The sequence below is a fragment of the Anguilla rostrata genome, chromosome 15, assembly GCF_018555375.3.
Source record: "Anguilla rostrata isolate EN2019 chromosome 15, ASM1855537v3, whole genome shotgun sequence".
Classification (NCBI taxonomy): Eukaryota; Metazoa; Chordata; class Actinopteri; order Anguilliformes; family Anguillidae; genus Anguilla; species Anguilla rostrata.
This window is the reverse complement of record NC_057947.1, coordinates 27,465,665-27,485,879: the sequence shown is the minus strand read 5'-3', so window position 1 is coordinate 27,485,879 and position 20,215 is coordinate 27,465,665. Positions and strand designations below refer to the sequence as shown.

General features: G+C 45.1%; 1 protein-coding gene across 9 annotated transcripts in view; it reads left to right on the top strand.

The window, feature by feature from the left end:
* LOC135241228 (neural cell adhesion molecule 2-like) overlaps positions 1–20,215 on the top strand; it is a 258,308-nt gene that overhangs the window by 71,482 nt on the left and 166,611 nt on the right. The window lies entirely within an intron of this gene.

Sequence of the window (20,215 nt, the reverse complement as noted above, 5' to 3'; positions counted from 1 at the left end):
GGGAGAGAAAGAGAGAGAGAGAGAGAGAGAGAGAGAGAGAGACTGAGAGTGACGGAGAAAGGAAGGGAGAGAGAAAGACAGAGAGACACAGCCCGAGACGGAGTTATAGAGAGAAGTAGTGTGAAGGAGAGGGAGAGAGAAGGAGAGAGATGAAGACAGAAACTGAGAGTGAGAGGAGAGTGAGACTGCCTGAGAGGCTTTTCTCCAGGTTTCCACTGCTCACGCAGCAGCTCCTATATGAGCTGTGAATGTGGGGATTCACAGCTCCTCATGCATGGCTGGCGGAGGGGGGGGGGGGGGTGAGGGCGGGGAGCCGGGGGGGCCGGGTTATTGATGGCTCTTTCAGGGGTGCAGTGATGGGATCGGCCCCTGCCACCAGCGGGCCGTCCGTCGCGAGGAAGGGCGGGTGTGGGAGGAGCCCACAGCGGGACACTGGATGAATTGGGCTGTCACAGCTGAGGAATCGGTCACAACGCAGCGTCCCTGTAAATTACAGAAGAGCAGTGTGTGTGTGTGTGTGTGTGTGAGAGAGTGTATGTGTGTGTGCGTGTGTGTGTGCGCGCTCACACACTAAAATCCCATTAACAAACACAGACTGACACCCAATATGCATCTCTTTCTTTCTTCCTCTCCCTCCCTCCCTTTCTCTTTCTCTCTCTCTCTATCTCTCTCTCTCCCCCCTCTCTCTGTCTCTCTCTCCCTCTCCCTCTCTCTCCTCTCCACTCTTCCAGGCTATTCTGTATTTCCATTGTGCTTCATGCTTCGTGCCCCAGCTCAGCGAGAGAGGCTGCAGGCAGATGAGGATCAGATCTGTGCTGCATGAACACTAGATTATGCAACATTTTGCTCTTATCTTGGTAATTTGTACCTCTGGGATTTCCCTGGGTTCCCAATTTGATGCTCGCTTTCTCTCTTCTCTCACTTTGGCTCCCCCTCCCAATTCCTTTATCTGCTTAGCAGCCAGGCGAGCTTCCATGCAGACAGAGTAAGACAGAAGGCAATTTAAAGTTGTGCTTTTCACCCAGCATCCGGTGACATGCCGTACATTGTGAGCGAGTTATAAATATTAACCATTACACTTAATAAAAGTGCTTCCTCCCGACTAATAGAGCCTCACCGGGCTGTGGCGTCGGCAGGGAATGGTAATTTATTTGCCGTTCGCCGCAGGTTGAAGCTCTCCACGGGTTCTGCGTCATCGTACATCGTGCGTCTGCGCTAAATGGTTGCAGAAATACTACGGCAGGCTGAAATCCAGCAGAAATCTGACAGCACACAGCCCGTCCAGGGGACTTGTCCTGTCTGATGGAGATGCCTCTCAGAACACGATCTGTCCAATCAGGGGATATTTTCTAGCACATATTAGCTTATTGGGAGTGTCCTATTAGATGGACTTTTTGTTTATGTATGCATTTTTTTTTTTTAAGTGAGGCTGCAGGCACTGGTTGCTTTACAGACGAGGATCCAGCCCTGCTTCTCTGGCATGGATCTGCATCACCGATTGCCTGTGGGCGTAATAATTTTTGGCTTTGCTCTCTAATCAGGTCTACTTCTGTAAAGCCACGCTTCATCAGCGGCGCCTGCGTTTAGTCGCTACGTTAGCGTACATTGAAGCTGACGCTGGCAGCGTGAGCTCAGGGCTGTTAGCAGCGCGGAAAAGCTGAATGTGCGACGTGTGACGAAGCGAATGCACCGGCTATATGCAAGACTTTCACAGCGGGATCGGAACAACAGACCCAGCATCACTCCCATCACCATTAGCTGGGTCACATAGAGTCCCAGAGTCTCCCAAGTGAGCCCTGAGCAAGTGGATGTGACATCAAACATTACCCGAACCTCCGTGATCTTGAACGCTTTCAAACCCTTCTGAACCCTTTCTGAATCCTTTCATTTTTTTTGTGTGACGAACATTTTAATAGATTTTTTTACGCGTACACACACGCACATTTTCAAAACCTCTCGAAACCCTCTCGAACCCTTTCAAACCCTTTCGCGACCACTCTTTCAGAAGTGCACATGCAGAGGTAGCAAACTTAACGGCTGTTCTCATTACAGGCCTCATTAAATAATACGGGCGCCTTCCATCCCTTCGAGGAGGGATGTGCGCGGGGGGGAGAGAGCGAATGGCATTTGATGGCTCTGCGCTCGCGCCCCTGGGGGTGGGAAAAAGAATTTTAAAAAAAGGCTCCCGGCAGCTCAAGCGACGAGGCTTCAGCGCCGCGGCCGGTGAGAAGCAGCCGCAGCGCCTGGGGCTACGCTAGTTCCTGCGCCGTAGCGGGGAGCCAGAAATCCGCTTCTTAAGATGAGAGAGCACCGTTCCCACCAAAGGCATTCGCTGTCCTTATGTTTTTCTCTTTCTCACTTTGCACATAATTGACTTTAACTGGGCTGTTTGATAGCCCGTGAGCTTGTTTGGCGGTACCAAGGCATACAGTGTCGTCATTGATGTCTTCAAGTACCTTCTGTGGAAGGCCATTCGTGACCCTGCGCCCACCAGACCAAACGTGGCGGCGTTCCTTTTCATGATGTGACGGGATCCGTTGAAAGGGTACCTTGAGCGCTGCCGCAGCTGGAAATGGACTGTGAATAAAACGTAGCTTTAATAACGCTGCCGTACCTCCACCCTCCGCGCTTTATCGTGATGGAACACGCCGTAGCGTGGTGACATGTCTCCTGAAGCGTGGCCCATGATGCGACAGAGCCGGCTCAGACAGGTCCACCTGGGGAGAAGAACACGTTTCTAATGCGCGCGGACGCGTCGCTACAAGGAGAGCTCTCTGGCGTGACGGTCAGCCCTGACGGCTCGTCGAAAACTGGGGAGGCGGGGCGACGGGCGTGTCCTCAGGGAAGAGGTATTTTTATTTGTCTTGGTAATGGCAGGCTTGCACAGAGAGGCCCTGTTGCCTCTGCCATTATGCGTCCTTGGTCTCCGTGGCTATTGCTGAGAAACTCTTTGTGTCTCCCTCCCACTGCTTAGAGGAGATAACTACCTGTCACTACCTGTCTCTGATCCCTCGCCACCCACCTCCTTCGGTACATGATCTGCAAGAATGAGTTGTACCGGAATGTCTGGAAAATAGTCTTGAGGCATCTTTTGATTTGCTTGTGTGTCTGTCAGTCTGTGTGTGTGTGTGCATTTGTTTGTTTGTGTGTGTGCACATCTGTGTGTATGTGTGTGTGTCATTTGTGTGCATGTGTGTGTGTGTCTGTGTGTGTGTGTGTGTGTGTGTTTATGCATTTGTGTGTGCATGTGTGTGTGTTTGTGCATCTGTGTTTGTTTGTTTGTGTTTGTGTGTGTGTGAGCGCGTGTGTGCGTGTGTATGTGTGCGTGCATGTGTGTGTGCATGCGTTTGTGTGTGTGCGTGTGTGTGCTTGTGTGTTTGCTTGCATGTGTGCGTGCGTGCATACGTGCGTGTGTGTGTGCGTGCGTTTGTGTGTGTGTGTGTGTGTGTGTGTGTGGGAGAGGTAGCGCGCGCTTCTGTTTTTTAGGGGTCATGCGCATTGCAGCCCCCCTAGGGAGCTCTGACCCACGTCCTCTGGCATCTCCCCCAGTTCTGCTCTCCTCTTTCCTCTGAGTAAAGGCTCTCTCTTAGGGTCAGTGCTGTTACAGCAGCTTCCCGCCAGCTGACCTGCACTGACCCGCAGGAGGCGGGCTGACAGTCCTCTCTAAACAGGCCGCTGTTTTTAAGGGCTGCGGGGATCGCTTGTCACAGAAATGCCACGGAAGCAGCCGCCATTAACTACGCGATTGTAGCCGCTGTGCTGCCGCCAAAGTCTGTGTTTTTGTCTGTATGCTTTATCTGGAAATGAACAATTAGTGTTTGTTTCTTTAAGTCGGGTGCACAGGTGTGCGGAATTACTCCTAGCGTACATATGCAGGTGTGTGTGGTTATTGTCGTTCTTTTTGTGTTAACCCTGGTGAATTTCAGTCTAATTGATAAGCTGCTATTATTAGGATATGGTGTAATAATACTGTTCTGTTGTTCCACTGGCCCAGAAAAACAGGGTCTTTGTTTCCCTTGTTTGCTATTATTTTGAGTTTTTTGTAAGGAGTATTTAGATTTTTCTCCTGCACTAACCGTAACTGTCAAGTTTCTGCACTTTTTGTTATTGCTGAGCTGTTGCAATAGTCTTTAACAAACTCCTCACCTCATTACCTTCCCAAAGTCAACAGATTTTGTGTTATAAAATGTGCAGTGGTACCTATCCTCCTGAATCTCGAAAGAAAACGCTACAGTTTGTGCTGTCACACAGCAGCACTGAAATTACGAATTTAATTTCTTCTCTGCGAATCAAATGAGGCAGTGCCACGGTTAAGATCGCATTTTTTAAGCAATATAAACCTCCCAGTTTAGGGTAATATTCAGTACGTGGAGAAACCTTTATTTTTCATGTGCTCTTTCTGCTGTGTCATATCCAGACTGCCCTCAGCAGCTGCTTGTGTGAACTGAAGTTCAGTTTTGTCCTGTTATTTGGTGCTTTGTGTCGAAGGGCCACGCCCATTACCACAGCCCCTTCAGTTGGACTGACTGTTATCCCCAAACCTGAAAGAGTCTGGACACTCGTTCAAGCCACATAATAAAAGAAAGGGTGAACAACTTTCTATTATCAAAATTATGATGTGTTAAACAAGTGCTTCTTCAATATACAATAAACAAACAGCTCTTCACTTTAAAATAAAATGAAATTATTTGTGTTGAGTTTTTTTCTTCCTTTCCCTTTGTAATTTACAGTCTCTCCTGTTCTATTGAACAGCTAATAACAAAAGGAATTGTTTGTGTATAGGAGGAAGGTTTTCAGAGCTTAACTTTAATAATATAAACAAAACAAATAATAAAGCCTGCTGGGATAAACAATCATTTAGGCAAGTACGGGCCAGTTTGGGGGAAAAAAATTAATAAATAAAAATAAATAAATAAATAAACGAGCATGCGCTAATGTTGTATTACCTGCAGAGTAGCCCGGATCCTCCATCTGCAGCATTAACAAAGCTGTGTGGTCTGCGTATGGGTCATTTAGAGTTTGGAGTGATTAAAAAAGAAAAAAAAGAAAAAAAAAACACACTCACAGGTTCATGCAGGGATGTGCTGTTCATTTTGCATCACACACCGCTGCGGTTATTGGATTTTTTAGCCTTACTGCCTTTCAAACCACAGCCCCAACGGAAATGGCGGCACCCTCATTGCTATTCTATTGGTTTGCATTTTTCTCTCCTTGACATTGAGTCTTTTATTGCGGGAAATACTGTATATGTTTGAGGGGAGCTGTCGCTAGGGCACTGCAGACTGCTTTTGATCAAGGAGGCTGTCTATTGTGCGAGGTAATGCAAATGATTCACTGCGGGTGGGGAGATTATGTACCGTGAGATTGCGAACGATTGTGTACAATTGAGGCCTACATGTGGGCCTATAAACTACGTAGGAGGCAAGTTTTACTGATGGGAAAGGCAGTTGGTCATAGATTACACTGAAGCCTTGTCAAAATGGCTACGACCGGCTACATTTGTCTCAGCCCCACACTCTTGGTGCAGTTTGAGGTTAGAGGCATATTTCATACCCGGGTTAGAGTTGCAGGATATTTGTTGAACCAACAGAAACTTCTGTTTCTGCCATTCATATCTCAGATATTGAAAAATGGAAAAATTCTGTGGGGAGGAGAAGCTTTGATGGGCACATTAACCATCTCCCTGCACTTAGCGCTACGGAAAGAGTCGAACGGCATCTCTCTGCGTTTTTATGCCGGTATGTTTTTGTTCAGCACCTGCTTTAGGTGAAGCTTGCCCGGGACTGCAGCGCTGCTATAATTCATTGATGCATAATTTCCTTTCCATCAGAGCCCAAACTTATCAGAGTACATCTCATTGTGACTGTAATTTGCTACTCCCCGGCGATCAAGGAGATGAGCGGGCTGGTGGAATGCTGTTGGTGTCATCTCCATTCTTGTTACTCCATTGTGTGGGAATGAACATCAGCGTTTGTGCCTTATCTGGATCAGGCCCGTAATTCATTTGCAGGGAAAGGTTTTGTTAAGTGCTCACAAAAACAAGTTTGGATTCAAATGAGGGTACGTGCCACTCCGCCATTCCTCGCTAGTGTTTCCTATTAGTTATTGCATCCAGAGAGCTCACCTTTATGAGGTCAGGTGAGCACAGGGGCCAAATCCGCCCCCCCCCCCCCAAAAAAAAAAGAAACAAAAAAAAAAACAAGTAGGCCTGACTTAAACTCCTCTAATCAGAGTCAGTAATTCAGCTTCCCTGAAGTGGATGTTACTCCTCCATCTTGGAAGTTGGTGTTATAGTACAGGGAGGAAATGGGCTTGGCGCTGATGTACAACTCAGAGGAAATGAGTCCGGTGTTATAGTACAGCTCAGAGGAAATGAGCTTGGTGTTATAGTACAGCTCAGAGGAAATGAGTCCAGTGTTATAGGACAGCTCAGAGGAAATAAGTCCGGTGTTATAGTACAGCTCAGAGGAAATGAGCTTGGTGTTCTAGTACAGCTCAGAGGAAATGAGCTTGGTGTTATAGTACAGCTCAGAGGAAATAAGTCCGGTGTTATAGTACAGCTCAGAGGAAATGAGTCCGGTGTTATAGTACAGCTCAGAGGAAATGAGCTTGGTGTTCTAGTACAGCTCAGAGGAAATGAGCTTGGTGTTATAGTACAGCTCAGAGGAAATGAGTCCGGTGTTATAGTACAACTCAGAGGAAATGAGCTTGGTGTTTTAGTACAACCCAGAGGAAATGAGCTTGGTGTTTTAGTACAACTCAGAGGAAATGAGTCCGGTGTTATAGTACAGCTCAGAGGAAATGAGCTTGGTGTTATAGTACAGCTCAGAGGAAATGAGCTTGGTGTTATAGTACAGCTCAGAGGAAATGAGACTTGTGTTATAGTACAGCTCAGAGGAAATGAGCTTGGTGTTATAGTACAGCTCAGAGGAAATGAGCTTGGTGTTCTAGTACAGCTCAGAGGAAGTGGTTGTACTTTTTCTTCCACGGTCAGCCTGTCTGCGACTTGAATGCTTTGTTTTTGCCCCTGCTGCTGACTCACTGACGAATCCATGCTGAGAGGAGATTAGGAGCTGTCCTTTCCTCTGCCAGGCATTTAAATTACATCCCTGTGGTCTTTCTTCAGCCGTCTCCAGCCCACAGTCGGTACACTTCAAACCTCTGAGAGTATTCTCCTCTCACAAGTTCCAAGACAAAAGATCCGTTTGTTTTCCTCCTGCCTGAGAGCAGAGGCCGGCAAAGTGGGCTTATCCGATAGCCCGGCAATCGGAAAGGGATGTAGAGCGGGAGGCGAGCAGTCTTAACCTAGTGATCACTGCTCAAATCATCCCTCTCATCCAGCCTTTGAGTGTGCCAAGTCCGCTCCGGAAAGGGATTAGTGCAGGGGTGGGCAATTTCGGTCCTGCCGGGCTGGTGTGTATGCAGGTATTAGTTTGCACCAATTACCCTGGCTAAATGAGCTAATTGGCTGTGTACAAAACACTGGTTCGCGCGTCGATTAGATCGCAGTTAAAACGTTTCGCACAGGGACGCAAGGACAGTCTTCGGCTGTCATTCATGCGCTTATCAAAAGATGCCAGATGGTGTGAATGTTGGGGCTAATTAAGTAATTTGGGCCAGATTTTGGCATGGAAATCAGAAACTGATATGGCCCTTGATGCCCACCTTTGGATCAGTGTGAATGTTTTCAGGCTCAGATATAATTTAATTTGCAGCAGGTTGTAGTAACTCGGTAAAGGTTTGGTATGCTAATTCTATCTTTCTCTTGTACCTTTGGCTCAGGTGAGGGGGGGGAATGGATCAAATGACAACACATCCCTGATTTCGCACAGGCAGGTACACAATACAAATGGGGATTTAAACGTTACAAATGGGGATTATCTTTACCTTATTTCAATTGCCATTTAATTTGTTTTTAATTTGCGACATGATATCAGTCTCGTTCAGGCTGTTTCGTGCCCCTGGGGCCCGCCAGCCCTGTGAAATGCTCAGAATTATTTTCCCCCATAATAACACATCTCATTAAAACTTATCACCTGGTTGAATGATTTCTGAAATTTAAAATGTCAGAGCATGCACGCTTTCCCATTCCCCGCATTTGTAAACAAATCGTTGATAGGTCTTCTTGTCTGGTCCATAACGATGGGGGGAGAGGAGGGGATCTTATTTTATTTTTATTATAACAGATTTTTTTAGTGATTAGGGTATTCGTATATGCCAAGATATGCAGTCAGTTGAGTTTAGTCTGCTGGGCTATTCCTTTTGTTTGTTTCCTTCTCCAGACACCAAAGATCTTTTTTCACTTGGGGGGAGGGGGGGGGTGGGGGGGGCAGTGGGCATCATCAGCTTCATCAGATCAATTGGCAAGATTTGGTTCCAAGCCGCAGACCGCATTGCACCAAGGGCCTGTACTTTAGCGCTGCTCAATAAAAGGTCTGCTTTTATTCTCATTTTACAAAGGAAGAATTGATAAGGCTTAAATAATTGTTTGATTCTTTTTCCACAAAGGGATAAAATAAGGTTAGACAGAGAGAAGAGGAGCTGGAGTTAATTACACCAGCTCGGCCCTCTGGGAGCCCGTGACTCCGGGAGCATGACAATGACAGCGAAGGGAGCAGGCGTGATCATTGGAAGTGTCATTGCCCGACAGCCAATCACAGCTGGGCCTTTAAACAGCGCCTTCGTTCATTTGTCAACTGTGTGCTCATTGTTACGGAAATGCTCATGCTCATCAAAAAAATGGAATTCAATACATTCACCACTCAGCGCTTATTAGCTACGTGAAGGATAAGGCAATCCAACTGACAAGCCTCTGGTCAATGCTATTGCATGCTAAGGAATGTGTAATATACTGTGGGCTCAAATACAAACACATTTAGCCCATTGGCAGTATCATAATCGGATGAAATCTTCCTGGTCATCAGTGTTGCTGGGACTTGCCAATATTATTAGCAAGCAAGTATTGTCTGCTGAGAAATATTGATTCGTAAATTCTTGTAAGATGCATGATTTGACAAAACAATATATGCAGGAACCGCTGTAATGTATGTGGAACAACTCAAACAACATATAGACATTTCTTCTGTTCTTATTAAATATAGTTCTGATCACTGAGTATTTCATTATTGATTTGTATTATAACCGTACCACAGTGAAGCCCTTTGTTTAAACGTGCTTCCTTTTGAAGCCACACTATGCAGGATTTCTCTCCTTGCTTGGCTCCTGTTTACAATCTAAAATGTCTCCTCCATTCTCAGCTAAACTCATGCACCAATAAATAAACTGTTTTGCTCTGGCTATGTCGATAGCTTTGTAACATCGCATTGCAGACTGCTGGAATCACGTCTCTCTCTGCTTATGTTACAGAATTTTCCTGTGCTTCCAGGCAGGCTATAGCAGACTGAAACACGCTGGTCCTGTGCTAGCAGTGGCTGGCGTTGGTCTGTCCCATCACCACTAAGCTAAAGCTAGTTAATCCTGTAACTTTGCTGAATATGACAGCGAAGTGGGAGTCTTTGCTATCGGATATGTCAGTCCATCATTTTGGCATACTTTCGACTGACTGACTGGTATGAATGCAGCTATTGGTAATGCCTAGAAATGTCCTGACCACTTTTTTATATAATAACAAATACAGGCAGACAAGCAAGGACTGGGTAGAAAAGCATACAGCCATAGATTTCCGGTGCATCATGTTAACGACTGAGCATGGTTGTTTTATAATATTTTCAAGGTGAAAATCCAGAGTGTAAGATCCGTAAAAATTCTAGGATGATTCTGATCCATTTTTTATACCTCCGTTACCTTGTGAAAGACAACATCTGGCTGTTATCTTACAGGAGTCATTACAAATCAGTGATGCACAAAATCCAGGATTTGGTTTTGGATTCAGCAGACTATCTTACCATTTCAGGAGAGTGTCGATGCAGCCTAATGCCTAGGATCAAGAGAATGAAATTAAATTCTACTGTGCAAATGCAGGCCCATGTTCTGCAGAGGTATTTAAATGTTAAAGTATATTTTATGCAGTAGCAGAATGATTATCATTGTGCTGTAGTAAAGTACATTGCTATTGTTGAAATGCCTCTCTCAGAAGTATTTCACAGTACAGTATTTGAATTGCTAATTTAAGGGATGCCGGCATGATAAATAGTGGTGGCAATAATTCGACTGAAGGTACTATGGAATTTCAACAGAAAATAAAAATTGAGTGGAAATGTAGCACTGATGCTAGAATTTGCAGCAATAAAATACAACCCTCAGTTAGAAAAGATTCACTGTGCTGTTGGTAAGTTGATGGCCATGAAAATGGATGCTTTATTATACTGCTTTGGTGGATGTCCGATTCACACAACTGCTTCACCTGTGAACAGAGACGCTATAACCTCTCACAGAATTATAGGTGGCATGAAGGAAAATTGGAGAGTGCTTGAGGCTAAATATTTGTGTCGCGCATACAGTACGGAATGACATGGAAATAACATGGCATTGAACGTCTGATTAGAATACCCAGTCCTGCGTTGGCTTCGATGGATTGCCACCTTGGGAATCCAGAAGTACTAGCTGCCGCACCAGTTACATCTGCCGAATATATCCGACAACAGTTATTCATTCACTTCGTCTTGCTAGTTAAAATCCAAAATGAAAACCCATGGCTCAACAATTGATTGGTGATGATCACAGAAGTTGATTTTTTTTGCGTGAAGCTTCTCATAGCAAGCACGCAGCGAACCACATCAGACCTGTAAAGTGGAAATAAAGTATTTTTAAAGCTTTAGTAAGATTCGGCATGCTGTTCAGCCGGATCTTTTGCTCTTGATTCGGTAATTGTCTACAATCCGAAAGCATTGCTTTCCTTTTATGACTGCTGCTGAACTGAGTAGATGCGGCTTTAGAGAACATGCCCACTTGTATTTGTTAGCGCAATAGAAGAGGGAATGGCAGCTGATTTGCAGAACAGAGACGGGCTAGCTTTGGGCACAGCTGAAGTGGGCACCCTGTGCTTCTTCTGAGCCTATGCGACTGCACTTAGTGGTTTTTTGTTTGGTCCCAGCAGGTCCTGTGGAGCATATTAATATTAATACACCTTTATTTTCATATATATCGCTCTCTCTCCCTCTCTCTCTCTCTGTGCGTGTGTGCATGTGCATTTGTGTGTGTATGTGTGTGTGTGCATGTGCGTGTGTGTGTGTGTGTGTGTGTGTGTGTGTGTCTAGTAATTCAACCTCTTAAGTGCATTAAGTGAGCTGTTACTTGCCCTTTATGGTAATGCCTGTTGCCATGACCTATTTGCTAAATAAGCCTTATTCTGCAGGACAGTGGACAGCATGTTGGCAGCACCCTCTCTTTCTCCCCTGTCACTCTCCGCTGTCATTCTCCTCTGTCATTCTTTCCCATCTCTCCCCCCATCGCTCTCCTCCTGTCTTTAGCAACGGGAGTGTCACTTTCTCCTGGCACTCCTCCCTGCTGCTTCTGCTCTGCTCTGCTTTGCTGTCTGATCTATGCTGCCACTCCCTGCTGTTGTGGGTACACTGCATGACCACGCCCACTTCAACATATTAAATGTGTGGTGACCACGCCCACTATAATGTATGAAATGTGCGACGACCACGCCCACTATAACGTATGAAATGTGCGACGACCACGCCCACTATAATGTATGAAATGTGCGATGACCACGCCCACTATAATGTATGAAATGTGCGATGACCACGCTCACTATAACGTATGAAATGCGTGCGCAGAACATGGGGGGCTTCACCGCGCGTTAGTAAGCGGCCTGGGCAAAAGGTGCTCGTGTTTCTGCGGGAGTCGCTCTCTGTGGGGAGACTGAACGCAGGGCGTTCCCCCAGTGAGAGTGCAGCTTTTCCGCGCTCCCGCAGGGCCTCGCTGTTCCCTCTCCCTCTCAGTCTGCTAACTGGCCTCCCGTTACAGCCGTGCGTCTCGCAGGGGCCGGAGGAAACGAGCGAATCACAGATCGCTAAAGCGCGGCGCACTCGTCTGAAATCAGCGCGCCTCGTAATTGCGTTCTTAACCAGAGCGAAGCCCCTGCGCTCACTGTACACGCAGGAGAGTTTACGGCAGCTTTGTTTTCGTTGCGATGAAAGCACGACTGTTTGCTCCCCGAAGCTCCAAAGGAACGCTTCCCCTAAGGCTAGCAAAATGTTCGCTACTGATCTGTGTTATCGTAACACAAGCTGGTGTCAGATGACAAAACTATTTAGAAAAGAAAAACTCTCCCTCCATTCCTCCTTTCCCCGACTATCAGCAATAGATATTTATCGAGCTGTCGGTTCGGACGGCAGAGCGTCTCTGCGCATTTCTGCCCAGTCTGGTATCGCATCTCGTTATTTAAAGCATAGAGTTTTCCCCCCCGCTTACAGTTACCCGTGTGCAGAAACTGCTTGTGCCAGACATTGGAGAGGAGCCTCGCTGAAGGGAACTGCGGCCCCTTTGTACAGAAAGACCGGACTCTGAATGCGGCACCTCAGGGCCACGGTGCTTCTTTATTGCTCGGCCCGGTGTTCTGTGAGCCTCTAACAACCCAGGACCGAGCTGGGTCCCAGACAGTCTGAGACCTTGGCAACCTCGGCAGGGTATTTATACATCAGCCTTGAGGCTCGCTGCATCGCATGCCATCCCCGAGACTTATAAATGAGTAAATAAATAAATAAATAAGTAAATAAACGAACAAATAAATAAATAATATGGTCTTCCGGAGTCCTTGTTCTTAGGATTTCCCCCTTCTGGATACAGATGCACTACCTGGCCAAAAGTATGTGCACACCTGACATCCAACTACTCGTCCAAAATTATGGGCATTAATATGGAGTTGGTCCACCATTTGCTGCTACAACAACCTCCACTCTTTTGGGATGGCTTTGTACTAGATGTTGAAGCATTGCTATAGGGTTTAGCTTCTATTCAGCCAGTAGAGCATTAGTGAGGGCACTGATTGGGTGATTAGGCGGGCTCACAGTTGGCATTGCAATTTGTGCCAAAGCTGTTGGATGGGGTTGAGGTCAGGGCTCTGTGCAGGCCAGTCATGTTCTTCCATACCGTTCTCAACAAAACCATTTCTATATGGACCTCGCTGTGTGCCCGGGGGCACTGTCTTGCTGAAATGGGAAAGGGCCTTCCCCAAATGGTTGGAGAAGCACAGAATTGTCTAGAGTGTGATTGTATGCTGTAGCATTAAGCTTTGCCTTCACTGGAACTAAGGGGCCCAAAACCTAAGCCCAAATCATGAAGGGCTGTCCAGATACAGATAGTGTTGTCTCTGTACACCCCTAATTGACAGTGCTCATTCTGTTCAGCAGTTTGGGCCTCCCTCTCCCCAGCTACAATGCCTCTTTGTTCTTGTATTACGGGAGCTTGGGCTAGCTGATATACTGCAACGATAATTACTGAATGCAGTAACGATCATCACCACTGCGTGGTGCATCGTTTCGTCTCCATTTCTTTAATTATAATGGTAGTTAACATCCAAACTTCAGAGAGTGCCAATCTGCAGTAAGATCATACTGCTTCAGTGTGATCATGGGATGTGCTTTTGTGAATTACATGGAAGCTGCAGGGCCTCGCTGCTGATTGGCTGTCTTATCAGTAACTGTGGTTTTTTCCCCAGTGGGCCTCTGAAGTTTGGATGCTTACTGCCGCATCAGGTATAATTAAAGAAAAAAGGCTAAAAGAAAGGCAAGGCACCACATGGTGACGGTAATCATAATCACAGTCGATGATTGTCATTGCAGTATATCGCCCAGCCCTAGCTGCAGCGACATTTTAAACGGATGATGTCAGGAAGGCTCTCTGATACCTGCGTGAGGCTGAGGATAAAAGGACCCTGAGCATTAATTTCCTGATTAATTGTCTTCCTAAGGATGGAGAGAAGGCCACTGCAGGAGCCTGGATGTTTCCTGACGAGGGCAGCCCTGCTGGAGCAGGTGGGCCCTGGGCTGACTCAGGCTGTGTGTGGCCCAGGCATGGGCTGAGTGCCAAGTCTATACACAGCCACAGACTGTGTCCCATGCATAACAGCAACCTAAAGGTCACACTAGCACACTAGCACCCTCTTTCAGGGCTTTACTGAAGAGGCACTACATTCCATTGAAGAGAAAAGTCTTTTGAACTCTTTCCAAGCAATTCTGTTGATTGCCTTAAAGGTTCCTTGGCCATGGTTAAGATGTTTTTTTTTCTCTGCATTTAGGGAGTGAGGTGATAAGCATGTGGCTGTTCTAGCGTGAGATGACGCTTTAATCTCATTGTGGCTTCCACAAAGGCACTTATGTAATGAGACCAGCAGGCACGGTTGCCCCTCTGCCAACAGAGCTAAGCCCCCTAACGTAGTGCCACAATAGTCTATTTGGTTCAATGAAAGGTCATGCAGGCTTTACATGATTGTGTGCGTTCCAAGCTGGGAGAGACCAGCCGAAAATGCCTCTAAAGAGAGCTGTCAGACACTGTCACTGTCAAAGATCTGCCTCTGAAAAGCGGGGCTCTAGAAAACTTAGGAAATTTCCACTCGAGATACATAGTTCTGCTCCCACCTCCTTACACCTTCATCTCAGATAATTCCTTCAGTCCTCTCTCTAACTTACTCCCCCCCCCCCTCTCTTTCTGTCTTTTTTTTTCTCTCTCTCTCTCTCTCTCTCTTTCTCTCTCTCTCTCTCTCTCTCTCTCCTCTCTGTTTTTATCCCTTTAAATTCAAATTAAATAGTGCTTTATTGGCATGACTTTATATACAAAATATTATGAAAGCAATTCATGATTAAACGATCCTTTCTCTCTTTCTCTCTCTCTTTCTTTGCCTCCCCTCTCCTCTCTCCCTCTTTCTGTCTCTCTCAGCCTCCCCTCTCCCCATCGCTCTCTCTCTCCCTCAGCAGTAATTCTCTGAGTGGTGGCACTCATGTGTGTCCTTCGCCGTTTCTGAAAATGACAGCAGCAAAGCTGGCAGCTTTGCCAAATCATGTAAAATCCTCTGTGACCCTGACAAGCCTAATCTTCTTTTTTATCTTTTCTGCTCCCAGGTGCTGTAAAGTTTCTGAAATATCTTAGCTTTAGTTTTTTCTTCTTCTTGTATTTAATAATATAGGACCCTTTCGACTACTTTTTGTCTACTCATCTATTTGTAACATGATGTATATGTGTGTGTGTGTGTGTGTGTGTGTCAGTGAGATAAAGATAGAGAGGAGGCAGATATCAGAAGTGTCCTTGCGCTGTTGAAAGTGGTTCAATCAATAAATTGATAAATTTTTGTGAACTGATGTGAGTTCAGCTGCGCCTAATTTTAAATACACCCAAGGACCTTCTTAGGACTTGGGTCGGTCACGCCCAAAGCCGCTTAAAGGCGGTAAACAGTTAGCCAATGCGTACTATTGGGTGTCTTGAAGTCAGTTATAGTGTCTTTGGCATTGGCTGGCAAAGTGCCACCACTGGGTGGATCTGTTCAGGCCTGTTCTAGTCTGTGGCCATGGTCTGGTTTTGAGCCCTGCAGGGTAGGGCTCACTTAACCATAACATAGCCTGGAGGGAGGGGGGATTACAGCCTGCGGGACATCCTTTTATACTTTGGTTAATTGGTCAACCACATAATAGCTGGGATTTGATCTATATTGGTTCTTAATTTTGACTATCAATTAAAAGCAGTCTTTTTTTCCCTTCTTCTTCGCAAACAAGTTCGTTTGGTGAGTTAGTTTTTTGGGGCATAACTAGTTAGTGATTGCAGAACTTGCCTGAGGAGGAGTGGTTGACATCATGTGTTTCAGAGAACATGCCCTGGTATGTGCTGTCAAATCAAATCTACCCTTTATATGAGCCTGTTTTGTGCTGTATACGCTTGCATTATGTGATCCATTGGTTTCTTTGCATGTGTCTGCTTCTGTGTTTCCTTTGCCTGCTTGCAGACTGTGTGTGCCTGGTTTTATGTGCTTTTATTGTTGTATTGTGGCTTGTTGTCTAGTCTGTGTTGTTGTCAGTGTGTTAACATCAGCCTGCCCTAGGGAAAACAGATGGAAATGAGCCATTTGGCTAAATCTGGTGTGTTTACATCACATAACAGTGATGTTGACCAATGTCTATTGTCCCTGTCAAATAAAATAATAAAATAAAACAAATATAGAAGGGAAATTCTTTTTAGAACACACACTCATTTAGAGTGGGTAGAGAGAGGGATTATAGAAACAGATTGCCAGTATAAAGGGTTACTTCAGTGAATTTAGAGGTGCTGCAGAGTGATAATGAAGTCAGTGGGCTGGCTTAATGGTTAATAAGCTTTTGTTAGGGATGAGCCCTGGAAAACTGGCCTCAAAGCTGGGGAATGGATTAAGAGCAGCAGGGGCTGGCGTGCAGGTTTGTGCATCTCAAGGAAAATAAAGCGCTTTGCTTTAATTGCAAAAAAAAAAAAAAAAAAAGAAGTTCATTATTGTTGGTTTTAATTGGTTTTCTCATTCAGATGTGGAACTGATTTTATTTCATGCTCTCTGCAGGAGCTCGGAAACTAATGACTTCTACCTTAGGTTTATTGCATTAGCCTTAATTGTAATCGTACACATTTAATAAGGGCTCAAGCAACGTACATTTCTCCGTCGGCCTCCTCTTCTGCCCCCTCGAATGTACACTAATGCGTGAAAACGAACTCACGTAAAGGCATTAACGGAATTTGTTTTATGTGGGTATGCTGAAGAAAGATTCTTGTGTAATTAGAAATCGTTCCATTGTGTGACAAAATGGCAGAGGTCCCAAAATCTACCAACCCCCCCCCCCCGCCCCCATTGAGAGAGTAAGGGTCTCTTACTCTCTCAAAATCAGTGGTGTTGTGAATTTGGTATTCAATTCTGCTTGTAAAGAGTTATGTTTCCATGGGAATGAAAAGGGATGAATTAACAATGGGAGGAAAGGAGCTAATTAAGTCGAACTCTTGGAGAAACCAATTGAGATCAATGCCTGGTTTGGGTACTGTGATATTTCTATAATCATGTCAAAAACACAGCAGAAAATATAGAATACAAAATAAAAGTGCGCAGCTGACATCAGAAATGTTTCCGTAATGCTGAAAACGCTCGCCAGCGGTTTTCTGCCCCCCCCCCCCATTGGCTGAAACACAGTTTCCCATCTCTTTTGTTTTTCATGTGTTAATGGCTTTGTGCTTTGCTTTTCTGTTCCCTCTCTTCTTGTGTTTCTGTGTCAGTCACACCAAATAAAGAAATAAATCCAGACAAAGTGACTTTGTTCTGGCTTCTGTCAATGAGGGGAACAAATGCGTAACAAATGAAACGGTTTGCGGAGGTGACAGAACGGAAGTGGCTTGTTCTTTATTTCGCCCAGACGGAATTGTCAGGGAACATTTGTTTCTACAGTGCGCTATGCTGTGTCACGCATAGCGATTGCAGCTCGCTAAAGTACAGACGATATAGGGAGAATGAGGGATCTTTTTAAGCGTTACGCTTCTTTTTAAAGTGAACTCATGTTTGATACATTGCTAGATTATGTGCTGTCAGATCATGAGTTTGGCTGCGCCCATTAATGTTAGAGAATCTTTTCGTAGTTTTTCATCGCGCCGCGAACCTGAACGTAAACATCGTTACGGCACCGCTTTCTCCTGGCCTGAGCACACTTCTGAAACTTTAATCACTCCGTATCACCGTAAAAATTATCTGGAGAAGTGAACAAATTAACAACTGTTGGTTTTGAACTACAAAGAAAAAGAGAAAGGATAACGAGCTGTTAATTGTGATCCCAAGAGCATTTAAGAATTTCACACGGTGCTCGTAAATTATTGTAACATTCCAAGAAGCAATTGTGAGTTATCGTGACGTGTTTTATTAGTCTTCATGCACGTTTACTGTGAAGAGTTTGGTAATGGGCGGCTGCAGCGTGACTGGGGAATCGCATTTCGACGTACGTTCCTGATGCTTCCCCATACATCGTACCCAAAACAAAGTAATTGTTCTGTATGAAGTGTATTCTTTCTGAGCAGGAAATGAAGGAACAAAACATGTTGTGCTTAGCAACTAAGTGCAGATGCTGCTCTAAATGGCTCCCTGTAATTATTTCAGTGAAGGGGAAATGCTCTTCAGAAAGGGTGTACATTTAGCATGTAATATTAGACTTAATATTACAAATGATTTGTTTCCTTGACTGAGTGTTGTCAGTACTGCATTCCTTAAGGAGATGAATGCAGGCGGCTAATGCACCTTAGCAACGGTGATGTGTGTTTGTACCTGCCCTGTCACCACACAGAAGGTTTAGTGATTCCTCCGCCATTGAGCTCTCTAATGGAAATAAACAGAGATGTTTAATGCATGAGGGATGTCAACGCTACTCTGGAGTGATGGGAAAGTGCTTTCTTTTGAATGCCGAGCATGTATAAAAAACCTAATCTTGTGGGTGGAGGGGAGGGGGACGGGGCAGATTTAACTGTCCATCTCACTCAGCTGTGAATGAACTGCCAGAGAGGGAAGGATCACTAGCTGCAGATCTCGCTTGTGGTCACCATCTTGTGGTTTCTGCTAGTCTCATTCTGTCCCCCCTTTTCTCTTACCTCTAAAGTCTTGAGAATTGGGTAGGGGGTGGTGTCAGGCCCAATTTATCTGCTGAATCGCCACCCCCAGCCTTTCCAGTTTTTTTATTATTTATTTTTAAATAAGTTACAGACGATTTGCCGTTAAAAAATTAATTTAAAAAGCATTTCGTAGCATTTTCTCTGCCGCCCTGGCTCCAAGTCCGGTCAGAAGGCTGTCACCAAATAAAGCCCATATCACCAGCCTCCTCGCTGAAATCGACCCTCTGCAGCAGAAAAGCCGCTTTGGAGAATATGCCGCACTTTCTCTGTCGTAATCCAGGGATTAAAATCAGGAGAGGGGTAAATGGGGAGTTTGTATACACTCATCTCCTTTTTTTCCGTGAGAGAGACGGAGGAATGATGCCTTGCTTTTGGATAACCTGGAATTAGCGAGGAGTTGACTGACCCTGGGGCTGTCCCATCATTCTTTGCATGGCTCTCCTTAATTTGGTTTTACCGAAGTAAGAGATTAATGCAACCAGGTAGAAATAAGAAAGAAAATCTTGCCAGCAGATTTGAGGGCTGTAGCCTGCATGATGGATGCTATGATAGCATGTCTACACCCCATTCTAATATATCTAATATATCTTATTACATTAGAGGTATTTAGCAGACGCTTATCCAGAGAAACTTTTTACATAATATCCATTTAAACAACTGGATATATACTGAAGCAATGCAGGTTAAGTACCTTGCTCAAAGGTACAATGGCAGTGTTCTACCTGGGAATCGAATCTCTGACCTTTAGGACTTACAAGACCCCCCCTCCCCTTACCCATTATACTACACTGCCGCCCTTATTCTGGCTTTCGCTCATTACCACCTCTGATCATCCCATAGTGTTCAGCACTTTTGAACATTTACAATGCTTACAGCAGGTGCATTGTTTTCAAATCAGGGCTTTTCCGCCTGAAACAAGAACGCCACTATCCACAAACCTTATACAACAATCACGCAGGGCAAATCCTTGCCATCAAATGTACCTTAAAGAAAACAAACAAAAACAAAAGCAATACCAGCGGAAAATGTTATTGTGCTTTTGGAGCGAAGACCGGATCTGAATTACACTAATTAAATGACACCGTTCTGTCACTTTTTTATTGTTCCTTTACACTTGAGAGCACACAGGTGCCTCCCTGTGTAAACACAGACGCCCCAGCTGCTAAAACAGGAGCGCATTTTGCATTCTGCACATGGTATTTTTACAATTCAAACAACACCTTTTGCTCTACATTTTGTAGGTTTTCACGGCCCTTCATTGAAATTCATCCATGCTGAGCAGAGATATTAGTCTCTCCAGGAAATCGCGATCGCAATAATTCATGCAAATTCAAATCCAAACTCTGCAATATTTGCGGGGGCTTTCAATTTAGCTAAATTCCCGCGATTTCTCCGCATTAAATGTCCAAATCCAGAGCCGTATAAAGAGCCACATATGCATTAACGCATATAAAAAATACGTAGCAAAATGCGTCTGTAGGGGCTGCGGTCATAATGAAATGCATGACAAAATGGTTAGGGAAAGTAATCATAAGTACTTATCTGCCACAGGAGTCTTCAATAATGTTAAATGGTGATCCATTTTGTGAATAGATTTGTTCTCTGATGAAACAATATCTTTGCTGGCAGACGGTTCCTTACAGTTGTAAGAGATTGC